The following is a 15,897-nucleotide window of genomic DNA, read 5'->3' on the forward strand; positions in this document are numbered from 1 at the left end:
TCATTTTGGATGATCTGTCCATTGGTGAAAGTGGGGTGTTAAAGTCCCCTACTATGAATGTGTTACTGTCGACCTCCCCTTTTATGGCTGTTAGTGTTTGCCTTATGTATTGAGGTGCTCCTATTTTGGGTGCATAAATAATTACAATTGTTATATCTTCTTCTTGGATAGATCCCTTGATCATTATGTAGTGTCCTTCTTTGTCTCTTCTAATAGTCTTTAAAGTCTATTTTGTCTGATATGAGAATTGCTACTCCAGCTTTCTTTTGGTTTCCATGTGCATGAAATATCTTTTTCCATCCCCTCACTTTCAGTCTGTATGTGTCTCTAGATCTGAAGTGGGTCTCTTGTAGACAGCAAATATATGGGTCTTGTTTTTGTATCCATTCAGCCAATCTGTGTCTTTTGGTGGGAGCATTTAGTCCATTTACATTTAAGGTAATTATTGATATGTTACGTTCCTATTCCCATTTTCTTAATTGTTTTGGATTCGTTATTGTAGGTCTTTTCCTTCTCTCGTGTTTCTTGCCTAGAGAAGTTCCTTTAGCAGTTGTTGTAAAACTGGTTTGGTGGTGTTGAACTCTCTCAGCTTTTGCTTGTCTGCAAAGGTTTTAATTTCTCCATCAAATCTGAATGGGATCCTTGCTGGGTAATCTTGGTTGCAGGTTTTTCTCCTTCATTACTTTAAATATGTCCTGCCAGTCCCTTCTGGCATGCAGAGTTTCTGCTGAAAGATCAGCTGTTAACCTTATGGGGATTCCCTTGTGTGTTATTTGTTGTTTTTCTCTTGCTGCTTTTAATATGTTTTCTTTGTATTTAATTTTTGACAGTTTGATTGATATGTCTTGGCATATTTCTCCTTGGATTTATCCTGTATGGGACTCTCTGTGCTTCCTGGACTTGATTAACTATTTCCTTTCCCATATTAGGGAAGTTTTCAACTATAATCTCTTCAAATATTTTCTCAGTCCCTTTCTTTATCTCTTCTTCTTCTGGAACCCCTATAATTCGAATGTTGGTGCGTTTAGTGTTGTCCCAGAGGTCTCTGAGACTGTCCTCAGTTCTTTTCATTCTTTTTTCTTCATTCTGCTCTGCAGTAGTTATTTCCACTATTTTATCTTCCAGGTCACTTATCCGTTCTTCTGCCTCAATTATTCTGCTATTGATCCCATCTAGAGTATTTTTAATTTCATTTATTGTGTTGTTCATTGTTGTTTGTTTCATCTTTAGTTCTTCTAGGTCCTTGTTAAATGTTTCTTGCATTTTGTCTATTCTATTTCCAAGATTTTGGATCATCTTTACTATCATTATTCTGAATTCTTTTTCAGGTAGACTGCCTATTTCCTCTTAATTTGTTACATCTGGTGGGTTTTTATCTTGCTCCTTCATCTGCTGTGTGTTTTTCTGTCTTCTCATTTTGCTTATCTTACTGTGTTTGGGATCTCCTTTTTGCAGGCTGCAGGTTCGTAGTTCCCGTTCTTTTTGGTGTCTGTCCCCAGTGGCTAAGGTTGGTTCAGTGGGTTGTGTAGGCTTCCTGGTGGAGGGGACTAGTGCCTGTGTTCTGGTGGCTGAGGCTGGATCTTGTCTTTCTGGTGGGCAGGTCCACGTCTGGTGGTGTGTTTTGGGGTGTCATGGCCTTATGATTTTAGGCAGCCTCTCTGCTAATGGGTGGGGTTGTGTTCCTGTCTTGCTAGTTGTTTGGCATAGGATGTCCAGCACTGTAGCTTGCTGGTCGTTGAGTGAAGCTGGCTGCTGGTGTTGAGATGGAGATCTCTGGGAGATTTTCGCCATTTGATATTATGTCGAGCTGGGAGGTCTCTTGTGGACCAGTGTCCTGAAGCTGGCTCTCCCACCTCAGAGGCACAGCACTGACTCATGGCTGCAGCACCAAGAGCCTTTCATCCACATGGCTCAGAATAAAAGGTAGAAAAAGTAGAAAGAAAGAATTAGTAGGAGTAGAAAAAAAGAAAGAAAGGAGGGAGGGAGGAAGGAAGGAAGGAGGGAAGAAAAAAAGAAAGATAAAATAAAATAAAGTAGGATAAAATATAATAAAGTTATTAAAATAAAAAATATTTATTAAGAGAAAAAAATTAAAAAACGGACAGATAGAACCCTAGGACAAATGGTGGAAGCAAAGCTATACAGACAAAATCTCACACAGAAGCATACACATACACACTCACAAAAAGAGGAAAAGGGGAAAAAATCATAAATCTTGCTCTCAAAGTCCACCTCCTTAATTTGGGATGATTCATTGTCCATTCAGGTATTCCAGAGATGCAGGTACATCAGGTTGATTGTGGAGCTTTAATCCGCTGCTCCTGAGGCTGCTGGGAGAGATTTCCCTTTCTCTTCTTTGTTCGCACAGCTCCCGGGGCTCAGCTTTGGATTTGGCCCCGCCTCTGCGTGTAGGTCGCCAGAGAGCGTCTGATCTTCGCTCAGACAGGACGGGGTTAAAGGAGCCGCTGATTCGGGGAGGGAGGGGCACAGCGTGCGGGGCGGGCCTGCGGCGGCAGAGGCGGGCGTGACGTCGCGCCGGCGAGACGTTGCGCCGGCCTGAGGCGCGCCGTGCGTTCTCCCGGGGGAGTTGTCCCTGGATCCCGGGACCCTGGCAGTGGCCGGCTCACAGGCTCCCCGGAAGGGGCGTGTGGAGAGTGACCTGTGCTTGCACACAGGCTTTCTGGTGGCGGCAGCGGCAGCCTTAGCGTCTCATGCTCGTCTCTGGGGTCCGCGCTTTTAGCCGTGGCTCGCGCCTGTCTCTGGAGCTCCTGTAAGCAGCGCTCTGAATCCCCTCTCCTCGCGCACCAGGAAACAAAGAGGTAGGAAAAAGTCTCTTGCGTCTTCGGCAGGTCCAGACTTTTCCCGGACTCCCTCCCGGCTAGCCGTGGTGCACTAACCCCCTGCAGGCTGTGTTCGCGCCGCCAACCCCAGTCCTCTCCCTGCGCTCCGACCGAAGCCCGAGCCTCAGCTCCCAGCCCCGCCCGCCCCGGCGGGGGAGCAGACAAGCCTCTCGGGCTGGTGAGTGCTGGTCGGCACCGATCCTCTGTGCGGGAGTCTCTCCGCTTTGTCCCCCGCACCCCTGTTGCTGCGCTCTCCTCCGCGGCGCCGAAGCTTCCCCACGTCCGCCACCCGCAGTCTCCGCCCGTGAAGGGGCTTCCTAGTGTATTGAAACCTCTCCTCCTTCACGGCTCCCTCCACTGGTGCAGGTCCCGGCCCTATTCTTGTCTCTGTTTACTCTTTTGCCCTACCCAGGTGGGTGGGGGGTTTCTTGCCTGTTGGGAGGTCTGAGGTCTTCTGCCAGCGTTAAGTAGGTGTTCTGTAGGAGTTGTTCCACGTGTAGATGTATTTCTGGTGCATCTGTGGGGAGGAAGGTGATCTCCATGTCTTACTCTTCCGCCATCTTCCCGGAAGCTCTCCACCACTCAGCAGCCTGAGTTGGTTTCTAAGATTCATTACATGAAACAGGACACTCATTTCTTTCAGAAATACAGACGTTTTATTTTACAACCTTGGAGGGTGATAATATAATATACGTACAATAATACTCAGAATCTTCAGGGCCCGGTTTGGTGATGCCTTTTTACAAAGTGGACCCTTCCTGAGGCCACTTCCGCAATCTCAGCACAGGACATCGCCAGCACACCGAAGCCTGTCACCTCCTCCCTGACTTTAAGTAATCGCCATTCTGACTTCTGTCTTAAAGGAAGAGTTTTACCATTTGAACTTTATACAAATGGCACCTTACGGGATGTCATCTTTTGAACATCTGCTCACCGCTTTGTGAAATCTTTCCACACTGTTTCCTGTAGGAAGTGTTCATTCTCTTTCTTTGCTGAATAGAATTTCACTTTGTGAATGTATCACAATGTATTTGTCCATTTTACTATTGAAAGACCTTTGGGCTATTTTTAGTTTGGGGCTATTATGAGTTGTGTTTCTGTGAATATTCTCTGAAAATATTTTGGGGATCCTATGTACATATTTCCGCTGGATCTATACCTAGGAGTGGAATTGTTACGACATAGACTATGCATATGTCCGGCTTCAGTTAATACTGCTAAAAAGATGTCTGAATGATAATTTCCAGAACATCACACAGAACCAGGCTATTCAAGGCCACAGTTGACAGGGCTAATTTTTCTCTGCCCACTGCAGCCAGACACGTGCTCTCTGCTTTGCTGCAGACCCCTGGGACTGTCTTTGCCCCCCTGTTATCTGTCTGGCCTGTGCTAGGATCCTGGGGATTATAAAGAGAGTTTACTCTGGATATGTGTGGGCTCATTCACTTTTCTAAATTAATTTTGTAAATGGGCATACATCTAATTAACTTTCACAGATTCATCATGGTTAAAGGGGGTCCAAGATCTCTAGGTGTCCATCAAATCAGCTTCTCCTCTCTGGTTTCCCTTCTCCTGTGGAGGACGGGAGGGCCCCAGGGGCTGGCATGGGGCCCTCAGCAACTCCAAACACTGGGGATGTCCCTGCTCAGCCATGCCCGGGCCATCAAGAAGCGAATGCAATTTTCTTTTAAGCTCCGTTTGAGGGTGTCTTTGATTTCCTCCTCACCTTCCCCATCGCTAAGTTGACTAAGTCTTTTGTTACTTAAAAAAAAAGGAAATAATGTTTAAGATCATTGAAAAAATAAAGATAATAAAATTGTAGAAGGATGTTAATAACAGTTACGAGTATCAATTTGTTGTTTATTTAGATTTATTTTGCAATCTTATGCTAGCATGAACCTCACCAAAAGTTAAGATCATGTATTTAGAGTATGCCATACTTTTCCTGAATACTTAATCCTGTGCACCTGAAAAGATTTTAGGCATTTGTTTAGTTTTTGTTTTATCTTGTGTTTCTAGACCCCGCTGCGATCACACACTGTATTTAAAACTAATCACAAAGGTGGGAACTAATGGGCTAAGATGGAGTGGGTAGCTCTGTGTGAGGGACTGTTAGGTTTGGTGTTATGATATGGAACTGTCAACTTAGATCTCCCGACGTCTAGTTAATTTGTCACTTTAAAGGACTAAACAAACAAGACCAACAACACAAAACTATGATATATCTGGAGTACAAGTTGATTAATTTTTCTGGGTCTTATTTTTTCCATCTGTTTAGCAACGATTTTTTTTCACAAATGAATGGGAAAACTCACAAAATCCATTTTAGACCACTTAGAGGGAAACACTGCTTATATTTTTACCTGTAGGCATGTATTTATAGTGGTAGAATATATTCTATGAGAACTTTTTGCATGAAACATTTTATTGTGTGTATATATATATATAAAACTTCGATAGTGACTCTAGACCTTGTGCTTTTCAGACTTTGGCTGCTTTGGATGTTCTGTGGTTCCTTTCTTTCAAGCTGTCCTTATTCACAGCTATTCTGCCTGTTACGATGCTTTTCCATATTTTCTGTGGCAGAAGGTCTGCCATAGTAACTGCAGTAATGAGTCACATTTCCCTGTGGCATAGACACCGCTGCCATTGTTTTCCAGGTCAATAAAAGAACCACAAAGTGGCCAAAATGTTGTGCTCCTATCCAGACCATCAGATTAACATAAAAATGTGTTAGAAAAGTCTCGTGGTTATAAAGGAATTGCAGTTTTTAACATTATAGTTCCACCTTTAAATACCAAGGGAAATTTCTTAGCAGGTTTTCATATGTGATCACTGCCTGTAACAGTATTCTTTTTAGGCCTATGCGTTTGCACAGCTTCAGAATATTACATAATTATTACATCTGTTATTCCATGTTTTCCGTTAATAGCAATTGGCGTATAGGTACTAAGTACTTTTGCTTAAAAGACACCCCCATCCTCAAACACACACATAAGAGGAGGGATTTGAACCAGAATTCGAAAGAAGAAAATAGACATGCACTATTCGGTTTTGTTTTAGAAAAAATATGAAAGTTAAATTGGAAGGAAATTGAGAAATCTAGTTTTATTCTTTTGTTTTAAGATCTCTTGAATAGACCAGAAATAAAGAAGCCGAACCAGAGAGAAAGCAGCCCCCTGGGACTGGGAACACCTCTCCTGCCCTTCTTCAGCCCCATGGGAGCCTCCTTCTGTCCAGTAGTGCAAATGGAAAAGGAAACACACAGCTCTGACCACATCCTGCCCGGAGGCTACGTGTTTCCAGGATTTAAGAGGCAGGTGGGGTGAGAGCTTCAGTGTGGAAGCGGAAGGTCGCCCGAAATTTAACTTGATGGAAGGAGTGAAAGGAACCAGGATTCAGGAGATCTGGGAGGAGTGGCAAGAAAGCAGAATAAGGGGGAGTTTATGAGAAAGAAAACGTCCATGGGAAAGAGTCTTTCCGGGGCCGGGGGCTGTCCTATGGGAGCAGCCTACAGGTCTGAGCTGGGGCAAGTAGGGAGATGGGGGCGTGGTCTGCTCACATCCCTCAGGACCGCCCCTACCTAGCCTCTCTCTTAAGTGCTGAGAAAGGATTGATCCTCTTAAGGGGTCTTGTCAGGGAAGAGCATAGTGCTGGGGTCCCTGGTCCCCCAGTGGAATAGGAGCCACACTCAATATGAACAGGACTGTGTGGGTAGAGAGTCACTTGGAAATGAAAACAGCCCACTTTCTCCTTCTGCATTTCAGAGAAGCCTATTGCATAATACATGACAATTTGACTCCCTTGGAAGTGAAGAAAAATTATTATTTTTTGTAAGCGTTAACTTCAGAGTTGACAGGGCTACTCTAAAAATCATAGTAAAAGTGAACAAGACATTTCTAAACAGCTTCCCGCCTGCGGAGGACTCTGCTCTACCACTTTGGAAGGTTGTCATCCAGCCTCGGAGGAAACACCTCCAGAGAAGACAGCCTGCTTTAGTGCTGAAATCGCATCTCCTTCGGGAAACTAGGATGCGGTCTGTGCTTTCAGAGGTCCCTCTCCCCACATCCCAAGAGAGGAAATTCAGCACTTAGCAGAAGTTCTTTTTAACCCCCATTATCTGAGTGGATACGTCCAGCCATTTGGAAGAGTTTGCAAAGCTACAAGAATTTTCATTTGTGAAAATTAAAACTAATTGGAGTTCTAGCTGTTGCTTGAGTCTTATCTCAGGGAATGGGTGGTCCACTTGGGTCTCATGTAGGAGGAAGCCTGCTTTTTTGCACATGAGGTGAAAGAGCCCCCGGATTTCCCACTGTCACCTAATAGTGAGAAATGTGGAAAAGGTCAAGGAAGGAAGTGTCAAGAAACTACAAATTTCTGTACAAGAGAAAAAAATGAAAAAGAAAGCCCCTGCCCCCAAAAGAAGTCAAAAGAGACAGAGAGGAAGAGCAAGGAAGGAAGGAAGGGAGGAAGGAAAGAAGGAAGAAAGGGAGGAAGGGAGGGAGGGAGGAGAAAAGGAGGGAGAGAGGAGGGAAGAAACTTTTTCAATATTTAAAGAGGCATAACATGCTAGAGGGTAAAACTAGAATCAATGGATGGAACTTACAGAATGTTTTCTTTTTTTAATTTAATTTTTATTTTATATTAGAGTACAGTTGATTCACAGTGTTGTGTTAGTTGCAGGTTTGCAGCAAAGTGATTCAGTTATACATATAGATATACACATTATTTTTCAGATTCTTTTCCCTTACAGATTATTACAAGATATTGAGTAGAGTTCCTTGTGCTATACGGTAGGTCCTTGTTGATTATCTATTTTATATATAATAGTGTGTATATGTTAATCCCAAACTTTTAATTTATCCCTCCTGGAATTTTTTCTTTTTTAAACAACTTTTTTAAGGTACAAATGACATACTATAAAATTTACCTGTTTAAAATACATTTGAAGAGTTGTGCAGAAAGTGACCAAATTTAATTTAAAGCCTGAGGAACTTGAAATTATAGTCTCAGGAAGGAAAGGGAGAGGCTTAGAGAAAGATCTAAAAAGAAGAAGAAAAAGAATTTTCTGAGAAAAGATTTTGCGCATCCTCCTATATTAAAATGGATTTAGATTTACAGAAGGTTACAAAGATAGTACAGTGTTCTGTACCTCCTCACCCAGCTTCCCGTAGAGTGTCATACATACATGACATTGCCACAACCAAGAAACAAACACTAGTACGTTACTGTTAACTGAACTCCATACTTTATTAGGATTTTATTGGCTTTTCTTCTGCTGTCCTCTTGCTTTCCTGGATCCAACCCAGGGCACTTCATTGCATTTAGTTGTCACACTGTCTTCGCCTCCTCTGATCTGTGACTGTTTCTCAGACTGTCCTTGTTTGCATGGCCCTGGCAGCTTTGAGGGTGTTTTGTAGGATGACCCTCAGTTTGGGTTTGCCTGATATTTTTCTCATGGTTAGGATGGAGTCATTATGCCTTTTGGGAAGGAACACCAAAGAAGTGCCCTTCTCATCACATCAAATCAGACAGAATCACCTGGCTAGGTAGTGTTTGCCAAATTCCCAAGAGATCCCTTGGAAATTCATGTTTCTCCTTACTTTGGAAACACAGCAGTGTCTTACCTTTGCCTTGTAGAGATGTTGTACCCACGTACAACCACCAGAGGGAAACCTAGAACAACTAAAGTAAATTGTCTTTTTTTTTTACAGTCTTTATTGAATTTGTTACAATATTGCTTCTGTTTTTTGTTTTGGTTTTTTAGCCGAAAGGCACGTAGGATCTTAGTTCCCCAACCAGTGATCCAACCCGAACTCCCTGCATTGGAAGGCGAAGTCTTAACCACTGGACCGCCAGGGAAGTCCCAAATGGTCTTTTTTTTTTTTTTTAACATCTTCATTGGAGTATAATTGCTTTACATTGTTGTGTTAGTTGCTGCTGTATAACTAAGTGAGTCAGCTATATGTATACATATATCCCCATATCCCCTCCCTCTTGCGTCTCCCTCCCTCCCACCCTCCCTATCCCACCCCTCCAGGCGGTCACAAAGCACCCAGCTGATCTCCCTGTGCTATGCGGCTGCCTCCCACTAGCTATCTGTTTTACATGTGGTAGTGTATATATGTCCATGCCACTCTCTCACTTCGTCCCAGCTCACCCTTCCCCCTCCCTGTGTCCTCAAGTCCATTCTCTACGTCTGCATCTTTATTCCTGTCCTGCCCCTAGGTTCTTCAGAACCATTTTTTTTTTAAGATTCCATATATATGTGTTAGCATACGGTATTTGTTTTCCTCTTTCTGATTTACTTCACTCTGGGTGACAGACTCTAGGTCCATCCACCACACTACAAATAACTCACTCCAAATGGTTTGTTTTTAAATACAACTAAGTGGGTAGAGAAATACTGAAAATGATAAAACCAGGAACTGGACAAGTGTTAAAAGACCAACCAGACCCTTTTAGTGATTCCTCAATCACATCCAACTCCTAATGAAAGCTTTGCAATGTCACAGTTTCTACTCTGTCCTGTGTGACGCAGACTGATTCCTGTGGGGTTGTTCTAACTGGTTGGCAAACCTGGAAAATGTGGCCAATGTCTAGAGTCCACACAAGTTAGGGGCAGAAGGATGGCAGGAAGAACCTGGAGAAAGGAAATTTGGAGGACAGTTTCCTTCCTAAGTTTTCATAGAAATCTCTTCCCATCTCTGACTTTTTAACCAGGAAATGGTGAGCAGTATGTTTTAATACCTATATATAATGCATACTGTCTACCTCTGTTTAATTTAAAAAATCATTTATATATATAACCGCACTAAGCCAATTTGTACACACTATCTAATTTTTAATTAAAAAAATTAATAGACAATATTTTAGAGCAGTTTTGTGTTGGCAGAAAAATTGAACAGAGAGAGCCTGTCCACCTAATCATCACCACCTCAACTCCCCATGTTAGTAACATATTGTATTTATGTGGTAAATTTGCTATAATCAATGAACCCACATTGATACACAATTATTAACTAAAGTTCTACAGTTTACATTAGGGTTCTTGGTATTGGACAGTCTATGGGTTTTGACAGATGCTTAAAGCCGTGTATCCACCATCTCAGGATCATATAGAGTACTTCCACTGCCCTAAAAGTCCCCTGTGCTCCCCCATTCATCCCTCCACTCCCTTCACGCCCCACCCTGAGGCTCTGGTAACCACTCAGCTCTTTTACTGTCTGCATAGTTCTACCTTTTCCAGAATGTCATAGAGTTGGAATCACACAGTGTATAGTCTTTTTTTTTAATGTTTATTTTTTTAATTCAAGTACAGTTGATTTGTAACATTGTGTTAGTTGTTTCAGGTGTCCAGCACAGTGATTCAGTTTCCGATTCTTTTCCCCTAGAGGTTATTACAAAATATTGAGTATAGTTCCCTGTGCTATACAGCAGGTCCTTGTTGGTTATCTATTTTATATATAGTAGTGTGTATATGTTAATCCCAAACTCCTAATTTATCCTCCCCCTTTCCCGTTTGGTATCCATAAGTTGTCTGGCTTCTTTCACTTGCAATATGACTTAAGATTCCTCTATGTCTTTTTGTAGCTTGACGCTTGTTTCCTTTTACTGCTGAATAATCCTCCATTGTATGAATGATTGGCAGTTGTTAATCTGTTCACCTATGAAAGGACATCTGAGTTGCTCCCAATTTTTTTCTTTTTTTAAAGAAGATGTTGGGGGTAGTAGGAGTTTAGTAATTCATTTATTTATTTTTGCTGCGTTGGGTCTTTGTTTCTGTGCGAGGGCTTTCTCTAGTTGCGGCGAGCGGGGGCCACTCTTCATCGCAGTACGCGGGCCTCTCACTATTGCGGTCTCTCTTTTTGCGGAGCACAGGCTCCAGACGCGCCGGCTCAGTAGTTGTGGCTCACGGGTCCAGCCGCTCCGCAGCATGTGGGATCCTCCCAGACCAGGGCTCAAACCCGTGTCCCCTGCATTAGCAGGGAGATTCTCAACCACTGCGCCACCAGGGAAGCCCGCTCCCAATTTTTGATAATTATGAATGAAGCTGCTATAAACATTTGTGCACAGAATTTTGCGTGGACGTACATTTTCAAATCACTAGGGTAAAAGTCAAGGAGAACAACTGCAGGAACGTATGGTAAGACTATGCTTAGCTTTGTAAGAAGCTACCAAAGTGTCTTCCAAAGGGGCTGCAGCATTTTGCCTTCTTACCAGCAGTGAATGAGAGTTCCTATTGCTCTGCGTCCTTGCCGGCATTTGGCGAGGGTCTCACTGTCAGTGTTCCAGATTTTAGCCGTTTAATAGGTGAGCAGAGTTGCCTCCTTGTTTTAACTTGTAGTTCCCTCCTGACACGTGATGTTGAGCACCTTTTCAGGTTTCTTTGCCATCTGCAGATCTTCTTTGCCGAGGGGTCTCTTCAGACCTTTTGGCCACTTTTCAACTGGTGTGTGTTTTCTTACTGTTGAGTTGTAAGAGTTCTTTGTCTGTTTTTTGTAGAAGTCCTTTGTCAGATGTGTGTTCTGTGAAGGTCCCCTTCTAGTCTGTCGTTTTTCTTTCTGTTCCCATAAATCTAATTTAGTTTTCGCCACAACCGTGGAATTGCAGGTGCTATTATTCTCTCTCTTTCATAGACGAGGAGCTGGGGCCATATCTCATGCAAGGTCTCAGAAACTAGAGTATGTGCATCTGGACTGTGACCCCTGATGGGGACAGGGTCTGCAGAGCCAACTGCTTCTTCACTTTTGTATTCAGTGTTTATTAGCTTTACACCCCTTTGTGCTCCACTGAGGTCAGTAGTGATGCTGAGACCCTGATATTGGTCCACTTTCCATTTATGTTGCCCTAGATACTGGTGCCTACTTGGACATGCAGTGAGCTAGCAATAGTCAGTGTTTGAGAATAGACTTTGAAATACTGTAAAATCAAATCCAGCTTCCAAAAAGTTGCATTCAGACCAACAGCGGGGGTTTTTTCAATGTCAGAGAACAATGCAATGGTTTCTTGAAAGAGCAGGGAAAAATCCGCTATAACTTAACCCAGGGGATTTTCGTTTGGTCCTTGGTAGAAGTGAAAATGAAGCTTCAGAAGTCAGGCCGTGGGGTCAACTATCCTTACTTTTAATCACTTTGGCCTGGAAATTTCCCAGCAGAGGGCTAGACTATCCACTTCATCCAAACAGATGCATAGGAGAAAAGGTGGATGAGTAACACTGTGGGTATATTGTCACCTCTACCAATCTTTCTTAAAAAAGAAAGAGAGAGAGAGAGGGAGAGGACTTGGGAGATGAGATAGGGGAGGGCGGTGGAGGGCAGCACGACTGGTACCTTCACGCTTTTTTTTTTTTTTTTTTTGCGGTACGCGGGTCTCTCACTGTTGTGGCCTCTCCCGTTGAGGAGCACAGGCTCCGGACGCGCAGGCTCAGGGGCCATGGCTCACGGGCCCAGCCGCTCCGCGGCATGTGGGATCTTCCCGGACCGGGGCACGAACCCGTGTCCCCTGCATCGGCAGGCGGACTCTCAACCACTGCCCCACCAGGGAAGCCCTGAACATACAAGTTTGAATTAATAATTGCAGAGCAGTATACATACGTCTCTAAAATGGCAGTTGGGGTGGAATCATGTCCATTTTGCTTGATTAATTAAAAATTGAATACCAGTATGTACTTGTCTAGGAATTTACTTTCTTTGCCATGAAGATTTTGCATTTCTCTCCGTTTGGGAGTTGCTTAAGCCTTTTTCTGAAATGACACAGAACTTCATTTTTACCTGTTTGGTGTATCTTATTAAATTACCCTGAAAAGCAGTATAGAGTTGTGACAGGATCATGGGGTCCTTGGAATCCGATGAACTGGTTTGAATTGCAACTGTGTTAATTTTAGATATGTGTTCTTGAGTAAGCCCTTAACTTTTCCAAGTCTCAGTTTTTTGATCTGTAAAACAGGGATAGGAATCTTTACAAGGTTGATGTGGGAACCAGAGATAAGTTTATAAAACTTGTAAGCTCACTCAGTAGCTCAGTTCCTGCCCATGGCAGGTGTGGTAATGATCTCCATCCCATGTGTGCCTTTATTACCAGGCTGATGCTGAGCAGGGCAAAGGATGTCTCTGTCTTACCCACTTTTCTATCCCCCATCACTTAGCCCAGTGTTTTGCTCATAAAAGATATCAGCTTACATTTCTTAATTGAGAAATAAATTAAGGAATGTATTCACGATAGCCAAGACATGTAAATAACCTAAATGTACATTGACAGATGAATGGATGAAGAAGATGTGGTACATATATACAATGGAATACTACTCAGCCATAAAAAAGAATGAAATAATGCCATTTGCAGCAACATGGTTGGACTTGGAGATTATCAGACTAAGTGAAATAAGTCAGACAGAGAAAGACAAATACCATATGATATCACTTATATGTGGAATCTAAAATATGACACAAATGAACTTACAAAATGGAAACAGACTCACAGACACAGAGAACAGACCTGTGGTTGCTGAGGGGGAGGGAGAGTGGGGGAGGGTTAGATTGGGAGTTTGGGATTAGCAGATGTAAACTATTCGATATAGAATGGATAAACAACAAGGTCCTACTGTAGAGCACAGGGAACTCTATTCAGTATCCTGTGATAACCATAATGGAAAAGACTGTGAAAAAGAATGTATATATGTGTGCTCTTAAGTCACTTTGCTGTACAGCAGAAATGAACACAATATTGTAAATCAACTCTACCTCAATAAAATAAATTTAAAAAAATTATTAAGGGCATGAAGCGCCTCATAACCCCTAACATAAGAAAATCTGGAAATCGGTGTCACGTCTACTTTCTTGCGCCTACATCCATTTCTTTCCATATATTATGCCACTTTGTCAAGAGATGGAGGCCCTTTCATTGTGCATCATCGATGGTCTTACTGAGAGAAGTAAAACATTTTTGCATCTCCAGTAGATAGAGAAAGTGGAAATGCCCACAGAGAATTTCCTGAGGGTGCTGTATTGCTTCCTGTGTACACAACGCCTGCTGCGTCCACACAGCAGTTCAGTAGCACTTGTGGTCAATAGCTAGTAATAGAAATGACTCTGGCCAAGTCGCAATTCAGTTAGCAAAGATTTGATGTAAAGTTGATACTGTTTGGGTTCCTTGGATTTAAACGCCATAGAAAAAGGCTAACTGGAAAAGTAATACAACTGTCTGCATGTTTTAATGGAGAAACTGAGGGCATTTGCACCTGGCTTAGTTTTCCCTCTTTAGTCCAAGCATCGTCTCCTTTGGAGATTTCTGATAATGATGGGAATTAACTGTTAGGGTGAGAGTCAGAGAGCTTCTGTTGGCAGGAGTCTATCTTTCTCCTAAAATGGACCAAGTCTCTACCAGACAAAGCCCTGGAAGGAAAAACTATAAAGACCGGACATGTACAAAAACTACCTGGAGGCCATGGGGGTGAGGAGAAGCCAGCAGACTCCGGGGGGAGAGCACACTTGCTTGAACCGGGAGGTGGAACTGTACATGGAGGTTTCTCTGGGGGGCTGTGGAGCACATGTGGAAAACTCCAGAAGGATTTCTAGGAAATCAGAAATGAGCTGGTAAAACATGACTGTTGAGGAATGTGGGGAATCCTGGAAGGAAGGAGTCTGAGAATGGATGTCCAAAATCTACCTCCCCATCTCTCTCTCTTTTTTTTTTTTTTTTTTTTTTTTTCCCCACTGCTTGGCTTGCGGGATCCCAGTTCCCTCACCAGGGATTGAACGTGTGCCCCTTGCACTGGGAGCAGAGAGTCCTAACCACTGGGCCGCCAGGGAAGCCCCTCTCATCTCTAATCAACAGATGCAAAGCACAAACGCTGAGGACAAAATATCTGAACTGAGACCCAAACTAACTGCTGAAGAAATCCAGTTTGTAGCCCAAACTCAGCTAACATGATTTTCTACAATTACTGACATTCACCTACCTATATACCTAAAATTATATATGCCGTTTTATATAAACACTATCTTAGTAAAAAAGAAACAATGAAGGTAAACTAGAAAAGCCTGATTTAACTGTAATTGAGAATTTTGTCTCTTTTGTGGGCTATTTTCAGCTAATTTAATCCTTTTTTTTTTTTTAACAAGTAGCTTCAAAAGAAAAATGCCCTACCAATTTATCTTTTTAGATTTTCATTGCAGTTTTTTTTGGTGGATTCATAATTTATGAAACCAATTTTATTTCTCTCTATATGTATTTTTTCACTTATTTACTGTTAACATTGTTTTTTCTGGAAAAAATTTAAACTGTACTTATGCTCTTAAATTTTGGTTTGATTACCTTCAGTGTCTTGTACTGGCATATACGCAATCATTTATCTCATTACTTAAAGAATTAAACTTTTTCTGAGACAGATATACATCTGTTGAAAATGGACATAGTCTGGTGATGCGTAATTGCCATATACTTTTGCGGGGGTATCAGTGGTTTCTAACAATTAGAGGCAGGTACCTCTCTGCACCCCGGCAAGAGAGAGTATTGTGTTTTGCCTATAGTCACATGGTCAGTTCTCTGTCCTTTTCGGTACTTCACTAAGTACATTTAAAAATTTTTTTAATTTCATTTTTTATTGAAGTGTAGTTGATTTACAATGTTGTGTTAGTGTCAGGTGTATAGCCCAGTACTTTGCAAGGAAAGTTTCCTCAGATGCAAATTCAGCAATGTTCTGAAGGTGGATGTACCACATTTTTGAAGCTCTTGGTCACATGATTGACTAGGACGTTAAACCTTTGGCACCTTTTTGGAAAGTTAAGCTACTTTACTCTCCAGGTTTTTCTATATGATCATGTAAAAGTTGAAGTGCCCCAAACAACTTTTGCAGCCATGCAGGGTGAACACCGCTCATTCCTCCCATGAACTATTATTTACTACATCTCTTATGTAGATTCACAGTCCTGCAGTGCAGAATGGAGCTGGCATCACAGGAAGAGTTGCGTAGCCCCCTGGAGGCTGGAATACCAACGAGGGTCTTCGAGTTGCCCACCCGGAGTTTGTTTCCTGATTCCTCCTTGTTGACCCCCAT

The sequence above is a fragment of the Phocoena phocoena genome, chromosome 18, assembly GCF_963924675.1.
Source record: "Phocoena phocoena chromosome 18, mPhoPho1.1, whole genome shotgun sequence".
Taxonomy (NCBI): Eukaryota; Metazoa; Chordata; class Mammalia; order Artiodactyla; family Phocoenidae; genus Phocoena; species Phocoena phocoena.